General features: G+C 48.8%; 1 non-coding gene across 1 annotated transcript; it reads right to left on the bottom strand.

Moving 5' to 3' along the window:
* Positions 1-21149: 21149 nt before the first annotated feature.
* On the bottom strand, positions 21150-21284 carry LOC138985487 (small nucleolar RNA SNORA70). Its single transcript, XR_011462552.1, has one exon. It is a non-coding gene; the product is annotated as a small nucleolar RNA SNORA70 (small nucleolar RNA).
* Positions 21285-22092: the final 808 nt, after the last annotated feature.

Genomic DNA, 22092 nt, shown 5'->3' with positions numbered 1-22092 from the left:
ATTGCTAATGTAATCCTCAAAGAATTACCCAGAGTGTCTGTAGACCAAGAGACAGATTTTCAGTGCTGTAGCACAGGATGGCTTGTTCACTCTGTTCTTGGGGAAGCAGTGTGAGTTGTGAGTTTTCCCTCCATGTCTATGCAGGGTCACCCTGTGAGCGACGTCTTTTACCTTTTTCTGCTTCTCTCAGTTACCCTATGGCACAGAAACTGAAAACATCATAAAAAACCAGAAGATGTGTTATTTCCTTGGTTTTGTGACACTCTTCATGAGTGACTTTCACCTTTGCTACACGCAGAGAGTGTCTGCAAATACACATTCCAGTCTAGATGAACCTATCTGAGGGCAGTGGTGGAGACGCAGGCGTAGAGAACAGACGTGTGGGCTCAGTGTGGGGAGGAGACGGTGGGATGAATTGAGAGGGCAACACTGACGTGTACATGACCATGTGTAAAATTAGGCAGCCAGCGGGAATTTGCTGTATGATGCAGGGAGCTCAACCGCTGCTCTGGGACAACCTGGAGGGAGGGGATGGGCTGGGAGCTGGGAGTGGGGTTCAAGAGGGAGGGATTACACTTAACACCTTTGGCTGATTTACTGTGATGTACGACAGAAACCAACACAATAAAAAAAAGAGAACCAAACATAAATATTATCAAAGTTTGAGATAAATAGAATACCAAAATACCTAAGGACAACTATTAACAGATTCACATGGAGCTAACAGAATTAAACAAAAATTCTCTTTCCTAGAGCAGAAACAGATAATGACCTAAATGCTTCAATCAAAAAACTTTGCTCTAAGCTCTAAGTGGGATAGGGAACCATGGCAAAAATTAAAAACAAGCAGAAGTAGGAAGTGGTATGTGGGCTTGGGTTGGTAGGGGTGGGACTCAAGACTTTTGCCTTTTAAGATCCTTTTATACTGCTTGGTTTAAAAAAACACACACAGATACTGCTTTCATAAAAAGTAAACTGTTTTTTAAAATGCACCTTCCTGGACCCTGCTGAACAGTTCTAACTTAGGAAATCTAAAGAGTATCCCAGGAATGTGCACTTTGACAAATGCCCCGGTTGTTTTCTTTTTTTTTTTTTCCCCCCTTTGCATGTGTAAAAAGGTCGTGCTTTGAGAGCTATTGCTAAATACATTGATACTGCTTTTGTTGATGCTGTTCAGTCGCTAACTCGTGTCTGACTCTTTGTGATCCCATCGATGGTAGCCCACCAGTTTCCTCAGTCCATGGGATTTTCCAGGCAAGAATACTAGAGTGGGTTGCCATTTCCGTCTCCAGGGAATCTTCCTGACCCAGGGATTGAACCCGCATTTCTTGCATATCCTGCATTCCCAGGCGGGTTCTTTACCACTAAGCCACCAGGGAAGCCTTTAACACCACTTACTTAATTCTATCTTCAATGGAAATTTCCTTTCCATCTGCAGAGTACCACTGATCCATCAAGTCTGGGTTTTATTCCTCTTCTAACCTGTTCCTGTGCATCCATCCATCCATCCACATTTTAAACATTCAGTTCAATTCAGTTGCTCAGTTGTGTCCAACTCTTTGTGACCCCATGGACTGCAGCACGCCAGCTTCCCTGTCCATCACCAACTCCCAGAGCTTGCTCAAACTCATGTCCATCTAGTCGGTGATACCAACCAATGATCTCATCCTCTATCATCCCCTTCTCCTCCCGCCTTCAATCTTTCCCAGCATCAGGGTCTTTTCCAATGAGTCAGTTCTTTGCATGAGGTGGCCAGAGTATTGGAGTTTCAGCTTCAGCATCAGTCCTTCCAATGAATATTCAGGACTGATTTCCTTTAGCATTGACTGGTTTGATCTCCTGGCAGGTCAAAGGACTCTCAAGAATCTTCCCCAACACCACAGTTCAAAAGTATCAGTTCTTTGGCATTCAACTTTCTTTATGGTCCCTCTCACATCCATACATGACTACTGGAGAAACCATAGCTTTGACTATATGGACCTTTGTCAGCAAAGTAATGTCTCTGCTTTTTAATATGCTGTCTAGGTTGGTCATAGCTTTTCTTCCAAGGAGCAAGCGTCTTTTAATGTCACAGCTGCAGTCGCCGTCTGCAGTGATTTTGAAGCCAAGAAAATAAAGTCTGTCATTCTTTCCATTGTTTCCCCGTCTATCTGCCTTGAAGAGATGGGACCAGATGCCATGATCTTAGTTTTTTGAATGTTGAGTTTTAAGCCAGATTTTTCACTCTGTTCTTTCGCTTTCATCAAGAGACTCTCCGGTTCCTCTTCACTTTCTGCCATAAGGGGTTATTCTGTGTATCTGAGGTTATTGAGATTTCTCCAGGGCAATCATGATTCCAGCCTGTGCTTCATCCAGCCCAGCATTTCGCATGATGTACTCTGCATATTAGTTAAATTAGCAAGGTGACAATATACAGCCTTGACGTACTCCTTTCCCAAGTTGGAACCAGTCCATCCAAACATTTAAACATTGGTGAAGGGTTAATATGAATCTTAAGATTTAGTATAAAGGAAAGCCACAAGACTTGTCTTGAAGGGGCTCATGGACTTAAAAATAATTCATAGTTACCCATCTAGTTTTCTCTTTTGATCTGTTACTAAACTGTAAATCACGCTCTGGTTTAAACAAACAACAAAAAAGCAAAGCAAAACTGTCTTCAACTTTATTTTCATTATTTACTATTACTTCTGCCCAGGGTGGCATTAGTGATTACAGTTAAGGAGTTACATTGAATCGTAATGAATCTAAGGCCTTATGGAAAAAGTAGCCAAGTCTGCCCTCTCTCTCTCTCACACATACACACACGCACACACACGCACACAGAGGTATAGTGAAGTGAAGTCGTTCAGTCGTGTCCAACTCTTTGTGACCCCATGGACAGTAGCCAACCAAGCTCCTCCGTCCATGGGATTTTCCAGGCAAGAATATTGGAGTGGGTTGCCATTTCCTTCTCCAGGGGATCTTCCCGACCCAGGGATTGAACCCGGGTCTCCCACATCATTGTAAGCAGACGCTTTACCATCTGAGCCACCAGGGAAGGACAAATCCAGTCTAGTGGAAATCACCAGATTTGGAATCAAAAGGTTAGTGTTTTGAGGGATCCTAAGGACCCGATCCGTCCTTTCATTAAGACGGTTGAGAGGCTTGTGCAAACCACTTTCTCAGTCCAGTGACTGCTCTGATAACCACAACTTCTCACCTCAATCACCTTCTTTGCTTTCTCATCCTGGGATAGATAATTTAGTTTGTGCAAGAAATTTGTACAAAATAGCTTACATAGTGTATCAATTTTAATGTTAAATTCAAGTATATGCATCCTTTTTTTTGCATGTGAATTAACAAGAATATATCTTTTAATTAGAAAAGACAAAGCCTAAAATCTATTTTTAACAAGAATAATAAGCCTATCCATTAACACTTTGAAAAGCTTCTACATGAGGATTCATCTGTGTCTAATAGAATTTTACTTCTATCATTTACATAACGACCTTTGTCTTCAAAGTAAGGTCTCATATATTAAATTGCTATAAATGTATCTGAAGTCTTAAGATATATTCAGTTATATAGGTAATTTCTAAAGAGACCTAAAATCTGCTGCTGCTGCTAAGTCACTTCAGTTGTGTCTGACTCTGTGTGACCCCATAGATGGCAGCCCACCAGGCTCCTCCGTCCCTGGGATTCTCCAGGCAAGAACACTGGAATGGGTTGCCATTTCCTTCTCCAATGCAGGAAAGTGAAAAGTGAAAGTGAAGTTGCTCAGTGGTGTCCGACCCTCAGTGACCCCATGGACTGCAGCCCACCAGGCTCCTCCGTCCATGGGATTTTCCAGGCAAGAGTACTGGAGTGGGATGCCATTGCCTTCACATTTCCCCCCAAATCAGGAATTTAAGTGAAGTTGACCACAAAAGTAGACTTTAGTTGTAATTTTGGAAAAGATTTCTACTTTCTTAAAACATTGCTTTTTAGCAAGTTCTCCCAGCTCACAAAATGCAGCAGGAAATGTGTGGTCTGAATGCCTCTCCACTGGCTCCAATGTGGTATATATGTATTTTTTTTCCATTGTTATTAATACTGATTAAATTGTTATGAACTTTTTAAAAGAAGAAAAGATGGCCTGTTTTGAAAACTACAAGTGAAATTCATTATGTCTGTGAAAAAAACTCAATATCTAATCTACCAAGCTTTCCCAGTGCATCCATCCATCCATCCATCTGTATTTTCAGCATTTGTAACAATTTATAATAACAAGACAAATGGCCATACACCATGAAACACCCTGTCCTGATCTAGGTTCGTGTCAGCGTTGAGTTGCCATTTGAAAGCCAAAGGCTGGTCTTACTTTTTTAACCATCAAGTGAAATTGCTACACTCAGTGGGCCGTGTGCAGCCTCATACAGCAAGGCGTTACATGGGTGGATCTTGTTCTCCAAGCAAATTCTATGGTTTTAAAAATCCTCACACTCAATGGAAAGAAGAATTGGTCACCCTTCAGCCTTTTCAGTAATGTCCACACACACAAACAGTCACATTCACAAGGGGCATCTTTAAGATAAACTCATAGAAAGAGCCTCTGTGAACACCCAGGAACGTGAAGGGGAGAATTATAATCAGCACAATCTCTCTTCTGTTGGGATGTTCATCTTCACTGTCTTTACTAGTGATGGACGCTGTGCCAGTCTCCATGGAGAGTGTCATGGTTTCTAGTTGAACATTCAAATTATGTCAGCTTGACCATCTAACCACACATAGCAAATGCTTTCTCTGCTTCTTTTTGGAAGAGAGACGGTGGAAAGAGTGAAAGTAGATCTCTGATACTCCACCCAGATGTCAGAGAGACACCAGCCTAGGTACAAACCACGTGTCGGATTTCCCCGGACTCGTGGACAGCAAGGCTGCCCCGTATGCCCACCTCCCCCTTCTGCCTCTTAGGATCCTCTAAGAGTACGGACCAGGTTCAGGTGAAGCTGGCCTCCACTAAGGGCAGCTCTGGGTACCTTGGATGGCATCCTTCAGAGACGACTGCATTAGACGCCCAGGTGATGGGGCAACTGGACCAAACACCTGATACCTTACCCATCCCCGCCCCCGGGCCCCTCGGTGATACAGCCTCCCAGACCTTAAACCACACCAGAAAGAGAAACTCGTGGGGCAAACACTGCCTTCTGTTGTTTGTTTCCAACCAGGGCGCTCAAAGGGTAACTTGGGTTTGTTTGTTTAAGTAAATTGATTCATTTTATTCTTAATAATTGTTTAGGGAAAAAAAGTGGTCACTGTCACCTGTATTTAAGAAAATACGTGATAACTAACAATGCAATCCTGTTTTTCTTTTCTGTTTCTATTTTTTAATGAAAACACATACATATATGATGTGTAGATGTGTGTGTGTATGTTAGATTTCTGGGTAGCCACTTAAATTTATTTTCCTGTGGTGGCAAGACACATAAATGTAAAAGGTGCCGTTTTTCCGTTTTTAAATGCACAGTCAGTGACATTACATTCACAGTGTCAGGCAGCCGTCACCACTACTCTTTTCTAAACATTTCCATCACTTCAAAGGGAAAATTTGAACTCCATAAATACATAGTCCTGGACTCAATCAAGCAGATAGAAGAGTAAGAAGCAAGCTGTAAGGGGTGATCAAGGCAATACATTTATTATAAACATAAAACTCTGGGGGTTTTGAACAAAGTGATGACGCTTGCAGCTCAAAGCAAAACCCAGAACTGGACCTTGGGGTCCACATTCACCTGGACCACCAGCTTCTGAACTTACCCGTTCTTCTGAATTTGCCCCTGTTCTTTGGAAAGCTTCCTGTTCATTTGACCACACCTTCTTGGAGGCCTTTGCTCTTCCCTGCGTATGTAACTCCAGTGGCTCTTAACTTGTGTTTGGTGTTTTGTTTTGCTCTGAAATGCCTTTTTATCTCAGAGAATATGATACATAGAACACAGAACAAGATTCAGTCCAGTGTTACAGCCACAGTGATGCATCATCTCAGGTCTTAAAATCCACGGCTGTCTCTGCTTTTGGAGGGGAGCAGCAGGCTTCTGCCGGGTAAGTGAGGGCTTGCGGGTTTGGGGGAGCCAAGAGTGGGGGGGCACCCTAGTTTGAGTTGGGGCCAGTTCCTCTGAGCCTGTCGCTTTTGCCAACCTTGTATGAGTCCACATTTGTGAGTCCCCTGACATCCAGCTGTCACTCACTGGCAACAGAGAAGCTAGAGTGGGGGTTTCACTGTAGCCCCTGAATTTCCTGCTTCCACACACCCTCCGGTCGACCTGGGGCTGGTGGCGTGGACGGATCTCTGAGAAGGACTCTGCCGCCCTCCGTGGCTCTGTATCTATGGTAACAGGAGGACGTTATGGTGAATAACTGGGGAAAAGAAAGGTGTTCATATCTCCCTTCGTAAACTGTCAATGCATCAGGCTTCAAAACCTTATTTTAAATGACGACATACTTTAACCGTGTAAGCAGTAGCGCATCTCTCTTTAGGAGCTGTGTGCTCCCAGGGTGTGCAATGGGAGGCATCTGGTTTCAGTTACACACTAGGGAAAAATGCTGTGAGTCAGAGGAAAGGGTATGTGTGCGTGTGCATGTGTGTCTGTGTGTGTGTGCATGTGTCTGTGTGTCTGTGCGTGTGTGTGTCTGTCCGTGTGTGCATGTGTGTGCATGTGTCTGTGCATGTGTGTGCACTTGTGTGTGGTGTGTGTGTGTGTGTGCATGTGTGTGCACAAGTGTCTGTGCAGGTGTGCGTGTGTGTGTGCGTGTGTGCCTGTGTGCACGTGTGCATGTGTGCATGTGTATGAACGTGTGTGCCTGTGCATGTGTGCCTGCGTGTGTGCACGTGTGTGCATGTGTGTCTGTGTGGGTGTGTGCGTGTCTGTGTGTGCACTGTGTGTGCAAGTGTGTGTTCATGTATGTGTTTGCACGTGTGCGCGCCCTCTTTGGGTGGGTGGCGGGCACTCTTGTGCAGTTACCGCTGTCAGGGTTTGTGTTTTACCGCACGAGGGCACGTCTGACCCATGCTGGTGCTTAGGGCCAGCATGTCTTAATCTCACCCATCGGGTCGTGGCCGGTGCTCCCTGAAGCCGACGGTCCTTGCGTCCTCCCCGCTCCCAGGCTGGTTACCCCATTCTTTCCACCCTCTAGGATGGGAGGCCTCCCAGTGTCTGTGTGTTTGGACTGGGGTCTGAGACCACTGGCATTTACTTGGGTGGAGCAGAGAGGACGCTGGCAGAGAAGAGGAAGATGGAGGCATCAGGGGACCCCGGCCGTGCACCCCGGGCATGCGGTGAGACCTCTGGGCTTCGCCCGGCCCCCTTCCCTCCCATTCTGGCTGCCTGAACAGCTCTCCCACCTGGGGACCAAGAGACCCAATCCCTTTGAATGAGGCAGGGTCTAAACACAGACATTTTCTTTCACGCGTAGATACATACCTGATAGAGAAGCGGGACTTTTGGCCTCAGGGTGAAAGGTGAGTTACATGGAGAGGAAGGGATGCCACCCAGTCCTGCCCAAATCTGCACAGACTCCTGGGTGCACTGCTCAGCCCATCCCAGGAGAGCCCCAGAGCCCAGGGTCACCACAGAAGGAAGGTCAGCCAGGCTGGGGGATCCAGAAGCCTTCCCCTCTCCATGCAAAAGCAATTTTGAGGACTTCCATTCCTACATCACCTCAACTCCTGTTTCTTCGTTTTTAATTTAGAAAAAAAGATATAATAAGCAATTCACCACCACTGAGTTGGCTCACATTTTTCTGAGCAGAGAGAGCCTGCATGCTTTTAGGTTAAAGAAAAGGTATCACCTAAATTCTCAGTGATGGGCAAACGCAATCTTGAAAAGGAGGGTGTGGAAAACCAGCAACCCACTCTGATAGGGTTCAGGGACCCAAATATTCCCTTGAATGTTTTCTCTTGATTTCCCTTAACTGTGAAGATAAAGAAGTAAGATAACCAAAGCAAACTGAAATAAATTTGATAATACTTAAACTTCAGTTATATATTCTGGTTTCTCTTCTGTCTGCATTAAAACAATAGGGAAAATTCTATGCCTCTTAGAAACGAATTTGTCTGAGGTGATCGCTACCCTTGAATTGATACAAAACTTCTGAAAACATACAAGATCGGTTAGCCCTTCTGGGATCTTTCTGGTTGGAAGACAAATAAGCAAAAACATTTTGTTTCACTGACTTTACATTTTGCTCGGAGTCCGTTTTTCTCTGTTTCCTTGAGTACATTTTCTGCTGAGATTCTGCAAACAGGCATCAGGATGATTCAGAATCCACTGAAGTGTATGAGCCTCACAGTTTCTGAGATTTAATTACGTGCCGCGTGGCGTTCATAAAGGGCACACGGCCTGTCCGCGCATCAGATAGCCCCAAGCAGTGGTCGCTTCCTCTCTCGGGTTGTTCAGTGAGACATCAGGCCAGCTCCTGGGCACGACAGGATTACGAATGCAAGCACCTTTATATACTTGGTGTGTGTGTGCTCAGTCACTTCAGTCGTGTCCGACTCTCTGTGACCCCGTGGACTGTAGCCTGCCAGGCTCCTCTGTCCATGAGATTCTCCAGGCAACAACACTGGAGTGCGTTGCCATGCCCTCCTCCAGGGGATCTTCCTGACTCAGGGATCGAACCTGAAGCTCCTGCAGCTCCTGCATCTCAGGCGGATTCTTTACCGTTGAGTCACCAGGCAAGCCCCATGTACTTGGTGTAGGAATGTGGAACTAAGGTTGGAATTTGGTGATTCCAGGGAGTGTCTTAGTGCTCCAGTAGTTCCTACACTAAGGGCTCAGTGAACGATGGGAAAGTGTAATGGGGGATGCCCACTACCCACAGGTCCGAGCCTTGGTCCAGGGCTTTTGCTGGAGCCGGGTCCAGGGATGGGACCCAGAGATGTGCATGCAGTTGGTCCTTGGCCGAACCCAAGATGTGGGCTGGTGGGAAGTGTTGAGCCCTGAACTGGAGAGCTCAGGCCTGGGGGTTTGTGGCTGCCATCAGGAAGAACCCAGACTCCAGAGGCAGACTCAGCCAAGATGGAAAAGGCCACTCACCACACGCCTCACGGTCTGACCAAGGATACCCTGGGCTCCCGACAGCCCTCCATCCTGAAGACTGGATTGTTGTCAGCGGGTTTAGGACTAAACTTGCAAAGGAAGATGACAACCTCAAAGATCCGAGGGGCCTGCGGAGTGAGACAGAAGAAGGGGGTCCTCCTGACCGCTCTCACACGGTAACAGAGAAGCGCTAGGCTCTGGGCTGAGTTGGGGAATTCCTCCCCCGCCTGCTGCTCTGAGTCTATGGACCATTCCTTGCTTCCCTGCGCTCAGTGCTTAGAGAACCCGAGGTGCGGCCACTAGGAGGATCAGAGATGTCCATGGACACACGGCGTCTAAGGATGTCAGCGGTGGCCTCAGTAACAATCACTGATGTGACCGCCGGTAATGAAAGGGATGATGGCAGTTGGTGGAGAGAAATCCCGAGTCAGTCAAGTGCCTGGCAAACAAAATGCACGATGTGAGCCCCTGTGGATGGAAATGGGAGGCAGTCTCCAGGGGTTTTCAAAGTCTGAAAGATGGGGAGAGGTCCAAGGGGTGGGAGGGATGACCACTGCCCCTCCACAGGCTGTCCCTTTAGGTGACCTGCCCGTCAAAGCCAGTGTGGACACTGGGAACTAGCAGTTGAGGTCTTTCTCGTTCTACCTAACAACACTGATTGTCCAAGTGACCCATCTCATTCTGGAATTAGATAGCAGAGACAGGAATGTACCCTTGCAAGTGAACTAAAAACCATTGAATTGAACACTTTAAGATGAAGAATGTCATGGTATATGAACTGTACTTCACTAAAAGAAGGTGAATCATCACAGGGCGGTTGAAAGTGATCTTAAAAAATACTAAATGGTATGAAGTTAGAAATGGAAGTCTTTTGAGAACTCCGTGGCAGTCCATCGATAGGACTTCAATGCCACTGCAGGGGGCACGGGTTGGATCTCTGAGTCAGGGAACTAAGATCCCACATGCCCCAAGGTGCAACCAGAAAACAAAACAGAAATCTCTAGATTCTCCCGCTGACCTACATGCTACTTGTTCTCTCCCCACAAAGGGAGACCATAGTACCATCTTCCAAAAAGTCTCCCTGATCATGGAGTCTACATGTGTACATATAAAGGGTCAAACTATGCATAGTATCCTGCAGCTTCTTTTTTTTTTAATGTAACAATAGATCTCTCCAGGTCAGTATATATAAAAGTTCCTAATTTTTTAATAGGCACATAGCATTCTGCTGTACTATCATTTATGCAAGCGGCCCACTATAAGTGGGCATTTAAGTGTTTCTAAAATTTTGTCTTGTACCTACATGTCTACTCACCTATGAAAGTTGCAAGTGCACGCGGATGAAAGTAGAAGTAATGGGCAGAGGACAGGTGCCCTTAAATTTTAATGACTGTGCCACACTGCTTTCCAAAAGCTGTTCCCACTGCCCAGAGCCCCATCCCTCACGCTCTCTAGGTAGGATTCTTTGTCCTCCAGAGAAGCTTCAAGGACCACTTGACTGGGGGGCAGGGGAAGATGATGAAGGGCTTGGGAGGGAAACCAGCAACTCCTGTGGCTTGAACTAGGGCAGCCCTATTTTTACTTGTACATAAACTGTGATTCTGATATAAGCATTTAAAAAATTTATTAAAATTACAGCTGATTTACAATTTGCGTTGGCTTTAATTTTTATTGAAATACAGTTGTGATATATGGGGGTTTTGATAAAAGGGTTTCACTTAAAAAAGATGAGATAAAGAAAGGTTTGAAAATAGGTAGTCCTACAGAGTCATGTTCCCTCCCAGTTCCAGAGTTATTTCACCCGCTGGGGCCCCTAGGCCTCCATGCCCCCGGTGATCCGCCCCACTGACTAACCAGCATCACGATGCAGACACTGTGCTGGGAGATGTCCCAGGTGTATCTGAAGACACTGAGGCTTCTGTCTTTACCCCTCTGATCACTCATTCTGGAAGGAGGTGTCAGTCTTGTGGCTGGATGCACAATCCTGTGAAGGCCTCCCACCAGGAGGGACCAGCTTGCCCACCGTGTGAGCCAGCGACCTGGACGTGGCCTCCAGATGACCGCAGTCCCAGCCAACACCTGAGGCAGTCTCTGGAGCGGCTTTGAACCAGAACCACTGGCTTAGCCGGGCCTGAATTCTAATCCATAGAACCCATGTGAGATAATAAATGTTTGTGTGAAAGCGAAAGTGTGAGTTGCTCAGTCATGTCCGACTCTTTGCGACTCCATGGACTGCAGCCCTCCAGGCTCCTCTGTCCATGGGGTTCTCCAGGCAAGAATACTGGAGTGGGTAGCCATTCCCTTCTCCAGGGGATCCTTCCCAACCAGGGATCAAAACCAGGTCTCCCACATTGCAGGCAGATTCTTTACCGTTTGAGCCACTGGGGAAGCCCAATAAATGTTTATTGTTACTCAAAGCCTCTGAGTTTGGGGACATGTTATTACACAGCAGTAGATAACTAATGTACCTGGGATTGTGAGCTTTGGTGTCTCAGAGTCCATACTTTTGGTTTGATGGCTGGATTTAAACCTCACCTCTGCTCCTGTCCCCTTGGAAACTCTTGGTATTTCCTGCTAATTCAGGACACACCATCCCTTCCACAAGGAGGCTGCAGTCAGATGAGTGTCCTGGAGATGACGAGTATCCATCCTGGTTAAGGACAGACACAGTGACTTGGCCACTGAACACTAAATCCAAATTAAAACTAAGCATAGGCTATTCATTCAGTCACTGTGATCTTTGAGACAAGCAATTTTTTGTTTGTTTGTTTTGGTTGTGCCCTGTGGCTACAGGGATCTTAGTTCACTGACCAAGGATTGAACTCGGGCCTTCAGCAGTGAAAACGAAGAATTCTAACCATGGGATGACCAAGGAATTCCCCGAGACACCAATTTTTGTACAAGGACAGAAGGACTCAGTTAGAAGCCAGATTCAATGGGTCTAAGTCAGCAGGGCTGGAGCAGATTGAAGACTGTTCCCTTCAGGATGTTGGGAAGAAAAAGGTTCTTCTTTGTTCAAGGCTTGGAGATGGTAGTCCCTTTGTAAGAGAAAGAGGAACGAGGGCCTGGGATGAAATGAAAACCGTGATCTCTGGCAGATAACTGTTGGAGAGAGGGGTGAAACAGAGCAGGAAGTCCAAGCCAGGCTTTAATCATTTTCTGGAACCAATAGGCAGAAAACTCTGCCTCCTTCGCCCAGGACTGGAGATTCCAGAAACCTGAAAATATGGGGGTTCAGGAGCCCCCACCCCCAGTCACGTGGCTCTGGAACTCGAGCTGAGGATGAACTAGAAAAACGGTGATGCCTCCAAGACGGCAGTGAGCCTGGTGCTGAGCTGCACGTGGAGCTCAGTCCATACGTGGGGATGGAACAAACGCTCCAGTGGGGTCCCTTCAAGGTGGCAACAGCCAAAGTAAGAATGGAGGAAGGTCAAGGCTGGGGTTTTACAGGTGCCCGCAAGAATCTCCCGGGAATCCAGGAGGTAAACCCAGTCCTGCAGGGCTTTGTGGCAGTGCTGCAATGCTTGCACCTGGACAAAGGTGTCCTCAAGCAACAAGATATAAAGGGACTAAAATTAACTGTATGTGTGTACAGTTGGGGCAAGTTACCAACAATAAGATACAAGTCAAGATAGAAAAAACCCAACTGCCACTTCTGAAGACCCGGGAGCAAAAGCAGGGTCCTGCCTGTGCCTCCTGCATTCCACACCAGCAAAGGATGGACAAACCATCTAAGCCACCCCTCCAGCCAGCCCCCTGGACACACCCCTGCCCTCACCCCATGTAAGGAACCAGCTCGCCCCCCTCGGGAACGAGCAAGGGGACTGTTACCTACTTTTGCTCCCTCTGGCTGCAGCGGTGGCCCCAATAAAGCCTGGCCTGAATTTCTTGTCTGGCCTCTAATCAATTTCTATTGATTAAAGAGGACAAGAGCCCTGGTGGGGATGACGAATGGGGGCAGGAGTGGGCTGAGGCCTGGGGGTGACTTAGCAAAGGTAAGGGGGCTGACAGAGAAAGGCCAGGTCTGCCCCACAAGGAGCTCTGCAGTGGGAGGCCAGGGTCCGGAGGTGGGGGAGGACGGCGGCCCAGAGGCTGGGCCCACCAGTGACTTTCCTTAATCAAGAGCCAACGCCTTTTGTTCCCATCTGGAAGGTCCTCCAGCCCCCAGGAGGCCCCGGCTTGTTCACGACAGTGGCGGCTTTGTGCTTGTTTCTGAAATAAAACTTTTATCTTAAAAAAGAAAATGTGTCCAATGCAGTCTGTTATAATCACAGTATTCAGATCTTCCCCACTCTGGCGGGGAGGGCGAGATGGGAGGGCGAGGGGGCCATGGGTTCACTGGGGCACAGGAGAAAAGTTCGTTCCCAATGCCTTTTCCCTTCTGAATTTCTGTTCTAATGTATTGAAGATACACAGGAAATTTAATCTCAAAACTTGGCTTTGATTCCTCTCCCCCCCCCCCCCGCCCAGCTAACGCCTTCAGTGTCGGGAAAGACCTGGCCATGTAGCCAGGGAAACTAAAGTTTTGGATTGGGTTCCCAAGGGTTTGGGCAGCGTGACAAAGGGCGCAGGAATCCCGAGCCCCCAGGTGTGGCCCGCGTGGGTGAAGAAGCTTCCGTGTGTCCCCCACTCATTGGGGAGGAGCCTATGCGCCGGCGGGGAGGAGCCTGACTCACAGGCCCTTTGTGTTCTCCCAGGGCCCCGCGCAGACTCTCCCGAGGCCCCGGCCTCGCTCGGCAGGTCCTGTCAGGCCGCCTTGACCCGACTTGCACTAGAGCCTGGCAGCAGCCCGAGCCTCGCAGGTCCCGGTTGGGATGGCCGTGCAGACGGTGTGCGCCCAGCTCCGCGCTCACCTGGTGCGGAGCGGGAAGCCGGCCCCGAGGCCCACGTGACGCCGTGCCAAAGTGACTCTGCTCGGTGGCGGGGGGGGGGGGGGGGGAAGCGGGGGTGACCGGTACCAGAAATAAAGGCGGCGACTCCTCTAAGGACGAGGCCGCCCGCGCCGCGTGTGCAAACGCAAAAGCCTGCAAGGTCCCGGGCGCGGAAGGCAGGCTGCTCGGCGCGACCCCGGAATGAGGTCACCGCAGGGAGTGGCCGGGGGGCGGGCGGCGCGGGCGGGAGGACCTGCCCCCCGGGATGGCGCAGGCCTCGGCTGCTGTGCCCACGCGGGCCTGGGGTCCCCGCCTCGCAGCACCCCCGGGCGGCCACGCTGCGCCGCGGGGAAGCCCGTCGGTGACCCGGGGACAGATGCCCGCGACCGCGCGGCCCGTGGGAACCATCTTGGGAAAGACACCAGGTCACCCCCGCCCGTCCCCTCCCAGGGGGCCGGGCTGCCCTGGGTCAGCCCCCGGGCCGCGGGCGGGCTTGGGCTGCGGAGGGCGGGGGGTGGAGACCCCCCCCCCGCCCCACCGGCCCCCGGTGCCGCCCCCCACTTCCCGGCTCCCGGCCGCGAGCCTTTGTTTCGACAGGGCCCGCGGCGTCCCCTGCTGGCGGGTCTGGGCCGCGCCTCCTTGACCTGCTCCGGTTTCTTGGGAGGCCGCGGCCACGCGGACGGAGGTGGTTCCGCTTCCATCCGGATGCTACAAGCGAGTGTCCACCGCCCCGCAGCACCCGCAGGCCTGGAGAACCGAACGTAGGGCGCACAGACGGGGCGGGGTGGGCGGGCTGGGAGAACCCTGCTTAAACCCCCGCGCCTTTTCTGCAGGACAGAGGCCTGTGCTTGGGTCCACAAAGGCATTCTAGAAAACGGACTCATGTAACCTTTGCAAAGATGGGATCCAAGCTGTGCAGTCTTGGCCACTTGAAAACCTTTTAAGTCACTATACCAAAGAGCTTTAGCCTGGATTAAATGCAAAATGCCACTGCCTCACTTTTAAAAGCAAGCACAAGAGCTAAGAGCAATCCCAGACGGTTTGTAAACCGTGCGAAACAGGCACTCCGAGAGCCCTCCCTCCCCCTCCCCCTCCCCCATCCTCCCCCTCCCCTCCCCCATCCTCCCCCTCCCCCTCCCCCATCCTCCCTCCCCCTTCACGCCCCCATTTTGTGCAAACGCGGTTTGCCCGGAGCTTCTGGAACCTTTGGGAGCTCGCTTGTTCTGGGCGGCCAAGGGGAAGGCTGGGCTCACAGAAGGGATTTTTAAATCTCTGAAGATTGGTCAGTGCATGTCGTGGAAAAGCCGACTCCCTCCTAGCTCAGGGCGGCCCAAAGAGGTGGGCCGGGGACTCGACCGCGGGTCCCCAGGCGGCGTCCCCTCTTCCCCGCAGCCCTCCTCTGCAGCCCCTGCCCACAGCCTGCACGCTGTGGGTGCCCCACCATGAAACAGGGTTCCCCCGGAGAGATGGACTGCCATGCACCTGGCTTTCTAGAGGCAACAAATGAAAGTGTCTTAGGAAAAAAAAAAAAAGGTAAAGTCGTGAGGGAGAGGCAGAGAGCAGAGTCCGCGTCTCCTGGAGACTTCTTCAAAAACTAACCTTCTGGGACTTGCTGCAGTAGCCAGCAAGTGGAGATTTCCACACTGAAGAAAACGTCCTTCCAAATGTAGCTCGTCCACCAAGAGAGAGGCATCGCAAGGTCCCCGGTTTTAGTGGCAAAGGGCATTATGATTTATTTGTTCCAGTTTGAAAATGGTGTGCCCTTCCATTAGGACTCGTGGATGTAAACACCGATTCCCACGTGAATTGAATTAGTCCACACCCCCCCCACCAACCCCGCATGCTTCAGGGAACAATGGAGGGAGCTTGCTGACAAATTATGCCTGCATTTAATGCTCTGATTATTTGGTGAGTTAAACACAGTGGTATCAAAAGCCTGGACCTGCCTCATATTTAATCTGCACTTGTTACTCTGCTTTCTCCTCCTTTTCTGTTTCTTCCCCAAAGATTAAAAGAAAAAAAAAAATTCTGACTTGTGTTGCTTGTGCCCTGAGACTGAAACCAGCTCATGGCCAGGTGGAACGTGGAATGTGTGGGTGGCAGAAGCTTGTCACTGGATATCATCATTGGTGATTTTTTCCCCTTTAATAAAAGTATTCTGAGGAGTGACTATGAGTTAGTTGGGGCTTCCTCCTGCCTTGGCCCAGGCCGGAAAAGCCCCTAGGCAGCTGGGCAGCTCAGGGAACTTCCCTGCTCTCAGCCGGGCTTCCGTTGACTGGAATGAAAAGGATTTATGCCAGGCGTGGACGAGTCATGTTTAATTCAAGCGAAATTCATTCACTCATTTGTTCTATAAATACTTATTGAGGGCCTGTTTTGCGGCCCCTCCTGAGGAGCCAGGGTTCCTTGGGTGGTGGAGACCCCCACGTGGCTGCCCTGTGTGCTCAGCCTGGCTCCAGGGTGTTTGCTCCCAGAGTTCTAGGGTGCTATGTTGGTTTTGGTTTTTGGTTTTGAAAATCAGACTCTGCTTGTTTAATCTAAATTCTAACACTAAACCTAATCTATCTAAAATATGTTGGTGGCATTTAACAATAATGATCAATACAGCATATTGGTTGGATGGAAGGACTAGAAGATATGAGTGGCCGCTTTCCTTTCGGGGGCCCACAGTTTCCAAGTAACCCCTGTCCCCGGCTCATTAGTGAGCAAGGTTCCCTCCCCTCCCCCCTTTGTGCCCTCATTCCTATAATGTAAACAGCTGCTAATAGCTCCTATTTCTCTTTGTTCAAACAAACAATAGCCTTTATAACTAAGAAGAAAATTAGTATTAGGTGGAAGCCTCATTTTCGGGTTCTTAAAGCGCTCCCCTTTTTTTCCCAGAAGAATGAAATCCAGCAGTTAGAAGAAAAATTCACATTTAAAGTTTTGAAAGTGACAAGAAAAAGGTCCATCCTTAATGATGCACAGACACACTTATGATTGCATTTTAAATATTTTTCTTTTCTTTAATTTCCTAACTGAAAAGTTGTAATTTGGGGAACGAGGGTGGGCAAAGGTTTGGGGAGTCACGGCCCCTCCTGGATCTGGGGCAGTCTTGCCCTCTTTGTTCAAGCCCAGGCAAAGGCCTGATATCGAGGGGGCTGGGTTTCTTTGCCAAATTAGGGGATTACACTTATTAATGTCTAAGGAGTGCTTGGAAATGAAAGATGAGCTAAAATATGCCCAAACCCCTTGATTCCTTTCCAACATAAAAGAAATCTCTTCCTGCTTGACCTCAGGGCTTAAAAACAGCATGGTGTGAGTTGAAATTTAAGTCCCTGGGAGATGTAGGAGGACTTTGTAAACATTTTATGTTTTTCTATGAAATAGATTCAGTGGGGGGCTAAGTTTCCAGAGTAATCCACTTAGTACATGTCGGTGGGGAAAACCTTAACCTGTGTGTTGTTGCATTTTTATATACATTTTACTCTTTGTGTTTTTAACTATTATTATTCTGGAAGGCCTTGGAACAAGACCAACAACCTGATCCTTTGTGAATAAGTGCTTTCAGAATGGAAAAATCTTTACCCTTTATTATCACACATTATCTTTGATATAACCTTTCTTCAGGTTTGTGGTAGAATTCGATGTCCTCATTTTGCATTCTAATATACCCGTAGAAGGAGCTTCCCGCAGGGCTCAGTGGTAAAAAAATCTGCCTGCAGTGCAGGAGACCCAGGAGACTTGGGTTCATTCCCTGGGTCAGGAGGATGCCCTGAGAAGGAAATGGCGACCTGCTGCAGTATTCTTGCCTGGAGAATCCCATGGACAGAGGAGTCATGGGTTACAATCCACCGGGTTGCAAGAGCCGTACAGGACTTAGCAACTAAACAATAATAACAACAACAAAGCCACAGAGAAAAATTACACTTTCCTTTTAGTTGATTTGAAGATGGGAAGGCGTCATTAAGTTCAATATTTAAGGAGATAAGAGAAAAAGTGTTCAAGAGTCTCAGGATTGTTTCTGAATCCACATTTGGTGATAAATATTAATAGGTAAAGGCAGTGTGCTGGGCCCTAGCTGGTCGGGCCAGCTAGGGCCCCCTTTCTTCCTGTCCAAGCTGAATCACAAGTGCCCTGAGGTTGCAGCTTCCCCTCCTAGTGAATGAGCAGAGAATCACCAGGGATGCTGTTTCAAAGTGAGGGTCCTCTGTGCTCCACCCTGAATGCTTGTCTTCAGTAGGTCTGGGTAAGGGTCTTGGAAACTACTTCTGGCAAACGTGGGGCTGATTCTGATGCAGAAAAAGTTCAAGACACTTGCCGTGCGAACTAGCGGAAGAATCAAATTGGGTCACTTTACAAATAAGAAACGAAAGGGATTTAGACTCTGTCTCGAAAAGCTGGAATTACCCCCACTTGAGTGTCATGAACTTCGATTTGGGAAATGTCTTCACAATACATTCAGGAATTGAGCAGACTTTGGAAGCTGCGCTGTTTGCCTGACTGTGCCAAGCCAGAGAAGTGGGGACGAGCTTCAGCCGTCCCTCCCGCCACCCGCCCCACCCCCCGCCCTTTTAACTGTCGACTTAAATACACCCACGAGTCTGGGTCCACAGGGAGAGTTCTGCACACTCCAACCAGCACGTGATTTATCCTCCTTTCCACACTCCTCACACAAATGGTTCTTTCTGGTTTGTAGCTGAAGCTGTTAACTGTGGGCTCAGCCTTCACCTCCTGGTGACAGAAAGCCTTTACCAACCCTGTGGTCCCGTCCCTGAATGCCACCTCTTCTGATATTAGACAGTGCTACTTGTTTAGAGCCTCCTGTGAGTTAGACTTTCACACATGTGGAGTGACTGCGTAATTTATTGTTCAAATGGGACAATGTTAAAGGGATGTCAGGGCAGCGGGGACCGTCTGGGGCAAACCAGGATGTACTGTCCCCTGAGCCAGACATCACAACTGCCATGGGAGTGAGGATTGTGAGGTCACAAAGCCAGGGAGGGGCCAAGACCCTTAGTCCAGATCTGGGAGACTCTGAACTGGGTTGAATAGTGTCCCCACAAATTCCTGTCCATCCAGAACTTCAAAATGTAATCTAACTCAGAAATAAGGTCTTTGAAGATGCACTAGGTAAGATCAGGTCATCCTGGTTTAGCATGGGCCCTGTTTACAGTGACCAGTATCCTTATAAGAATGTCCAATACTTTGGCCACCTGATACTATGAGCCAACTCACTGGAACAGACCCTGATGCTGGGAAGGAGTGAAGGCAGGAGGAGAAGGGGGCAGCAGAGGATGAGATGGTTGGATGGCATCACCGACTCGATGGATATGAGTTTGAGCAAACTCTGGGAGATAGTGGAGGACAGAGGAGCCTGGTGTGCTGCAGTCCATGGGGTCGCAAAGGGTCGGACACGTCTTAGTGACTGAACAATGAACAACAACATCCTATGAGAAGAGAGGAGGGGAACTGGAGGCCAAGGAGGGGCCCGTGTGATGATGACAGGGGCTCAGATGGGGGCGTGGGTCCACAAGCCAAGGAGCTCCAAGGATCTGCCTGGCACAGGTTCTCCCCCGGGGCGAGGCGGAGCTGGCTCTGCCGACACCTGCGTCCTGGCCTCCTGGCCTCCAGGCCTGTGAGAGCATACATCTTGGTGTACTGACGCCGCCAGCGTGGTATCGCCCAGGCTGTGAACCAGCTCCAGGAAACTGGTCCAGACCCTAAAGGCCAGTGACCAGGTCCACCACAATCAGTGCTCAGGACTTCCTGGAAACCTGCGTTTACGCCCGATTATTCACTTACTTTTTATGTGAACTTTAGTAAATGACTTACTCTTGAAGACTCACTTTTCCCGTTTGTACTGTGGGAATGAGGATAATTGTACCTGCCTTATAGGCTATAGTATTGTTATTCTCTTTTTCCTTCGACACATTTATTTTATGTGGGACTTTCCCAGAAATAAAAGACACAGTCTCTTATGGAAAACCGCACCTTACAAACAACCACAGGTTAAGTGTTGAACAAAGCACGATCTGTGCTTTTAGGGAGATTTCAGACAAGGAAACAACTATCCCAATTTGGCTGTGGGTTTCCCGGTGGCTCAGTGGGTAAAGAATCCTCCTGCCAACGTAGGAGACATGGGAGACTCGGGTTTTGTTCCTGGGTCGGGAAGATCCCCTGGAGGAGGGCATGGCAACCCACTCCAGTATGCTTGCCTGGAGAATCCCATGGACAGAGGAGCCTGGAGGCCTGTAGTCTATGAGGTTTTAGTGAAAACCCATCACCTGATACGGAGTCCTAGTTCCTGATACCAAAGTCGAAAGGAAAAGTGACCTTGTTTTCCTTCTCCCAAATGGCAAGAGCTCAGGCCGAACCCCGGCAGGACCTGCTGGACGCTCCCACGCAGGATCCCATTGACTCATTGACGGGAAGTGGTGCTTAGGATCTGTTCACAGTTGTTGTATTGTTATCCGCTGTATTGTTGGCCAGACTTTTCATGCAAAGAGAGAGCCTGCTGCTTCCTGTGCCTTGACCCCCTAGAATTCCGGATTCTTGGCAGCTTCTGAGTCCTCAGGCAGGCCTGTGGCCCTCCCTGTATTTGATCCCCCACTAGTGAACTTCTTGTACTTTAGATAGCTGCAAAGAATTGTCCCAGTTGTGATCAGAATACTGACTAGCAGATGGGTTTGCACTGGAGGCTGGGCCCCAGGAGGAAAGCACCAGGAGAACAGGATCTGATCATGAGAGAAGGCTGCCCAGCAAAGGTAGGCTTGCTTCCTGGAAGTGATCGGGCTACTCTGCTTCTTAGTGTTGCTGACAAAGATGGGGCTTGAGATGTTTCCCAGCCTTCTTTTTTTGGACAGGAAAGTAGGGTTTATTGCTGGGCTTGAGTAAGGAAGGGACAGCGACCAGGCTTTCTTGAGGGCAGGCCCCATTTGTCCAGAAGGCACAGTTAGGGACCTATTTTGATTCCACAGCTACCGGGATGGCTTCTCTTCCACCGTGTTTTCACATTCATCCGCATGAAACTTAGTAGATCCCCACTTGGAGATGAGATCTTCTGGCGGCCAGGGAACTTGAACTTGGCCCGTAGAGGCCAAGAACACATGCTGCTTGTTCTGTAGCTTGGTGCGGATGGACATTATGACTTGGCTGATGTGCCCCTGGGCTTTCCAAAGGCACCACACACACCTGTCTGGAGCCTAGACTGGGGCCAGCATGCCAGTCATGAAGGCCCACTGGAAAGAGTTGTCTCCAAGGTCCCTTAGGGCAACCTGTATGGGTAACAAGCTGCATACGCTACCAAGAAGGCTGTTGTTTGCAGCCACTGCACACTGGGTCCCCATGGGGAAAAGAGCACAATCAGCTTAATTGGCTGCCAACAGCCTTCTTCTTTTTAAAGATTCGGGGTCACCATAACCCTTACCATCTTGGTTTTTCTTTACTGTCTACTGCTGCCCCAGGCACCTACTGAAAGCCCCTCACAGGCAAAAGCCACAAGGCGTTCACAGGAGGATTAGCACCCTGTGTGGCTCACAGCAAACTGGAAAATTCTTCAAGAGATGGGCATACCAGACCACCCGACCTGCCTCTTGAGAAACCTATATGCAGGTCAGGAAGCAACAGTTAGAACTGGACATGGAACAACAGACTGGTTCCAAATAGGACAAGGAGTACATCAAGGCTGTATATTGTCACCCTGTTTATTTAACTTATATGCAGAGTACATCATAAGAAACGCTGGGCTGGAAGAAGCACAAGCTGGAATCAAGATTGCTGGGAGAAATATCAATCACCTCAGATATACAGATGACACCACCCTTATGGCAGAAAGTGAAGAGGAACTCAAAAGCCTCTTGATGAAAGTGAAAGTGGAGAGCGAAAAAGTTGGCTTAAAGCTCAACATTCAGAAAACGAAGATCATGGCATCTGGTCCCATCACTTCATGGGAAATAGATGGGGAAACAGTGGAAACAGTGTCAGACTTTATTTTTCTGGGCTCCAAAATCACTGCAGATGGTGACTGCAGCCATGAAATTAAAAGACGCTTATTCCTTGGAAGAAAAGTATGACCAACCTAGATAGCATATTGAAAAGCAGAGACATTACTTTGCCAACAAAGGTCCGTCTAGTCAAGGCTATGGTTTTTTCAGTGGTCATGTATGGATGTGAGAGTTGGACTACAAAGA

Source organism: Bos mutus, chromosome 24 (assembly GCF_027580195.1).
Source record: "Bos mutus isolate GX-2022 chromosome 24, NWIPB_WYAK_1.1, whole genome shotgun sequence".
NCBI classification, from domain to species: Eukaryota; Metazoa; Chordata; class Mammalia; order Artiodactyla; family Bovidae; genus Bos; species Bos mutus.
The sequence above is the reverse complement of the archived record's forward strand: the minus strand, read 5'-3'. Positions and strand labels throughout refer to the sequence as shown.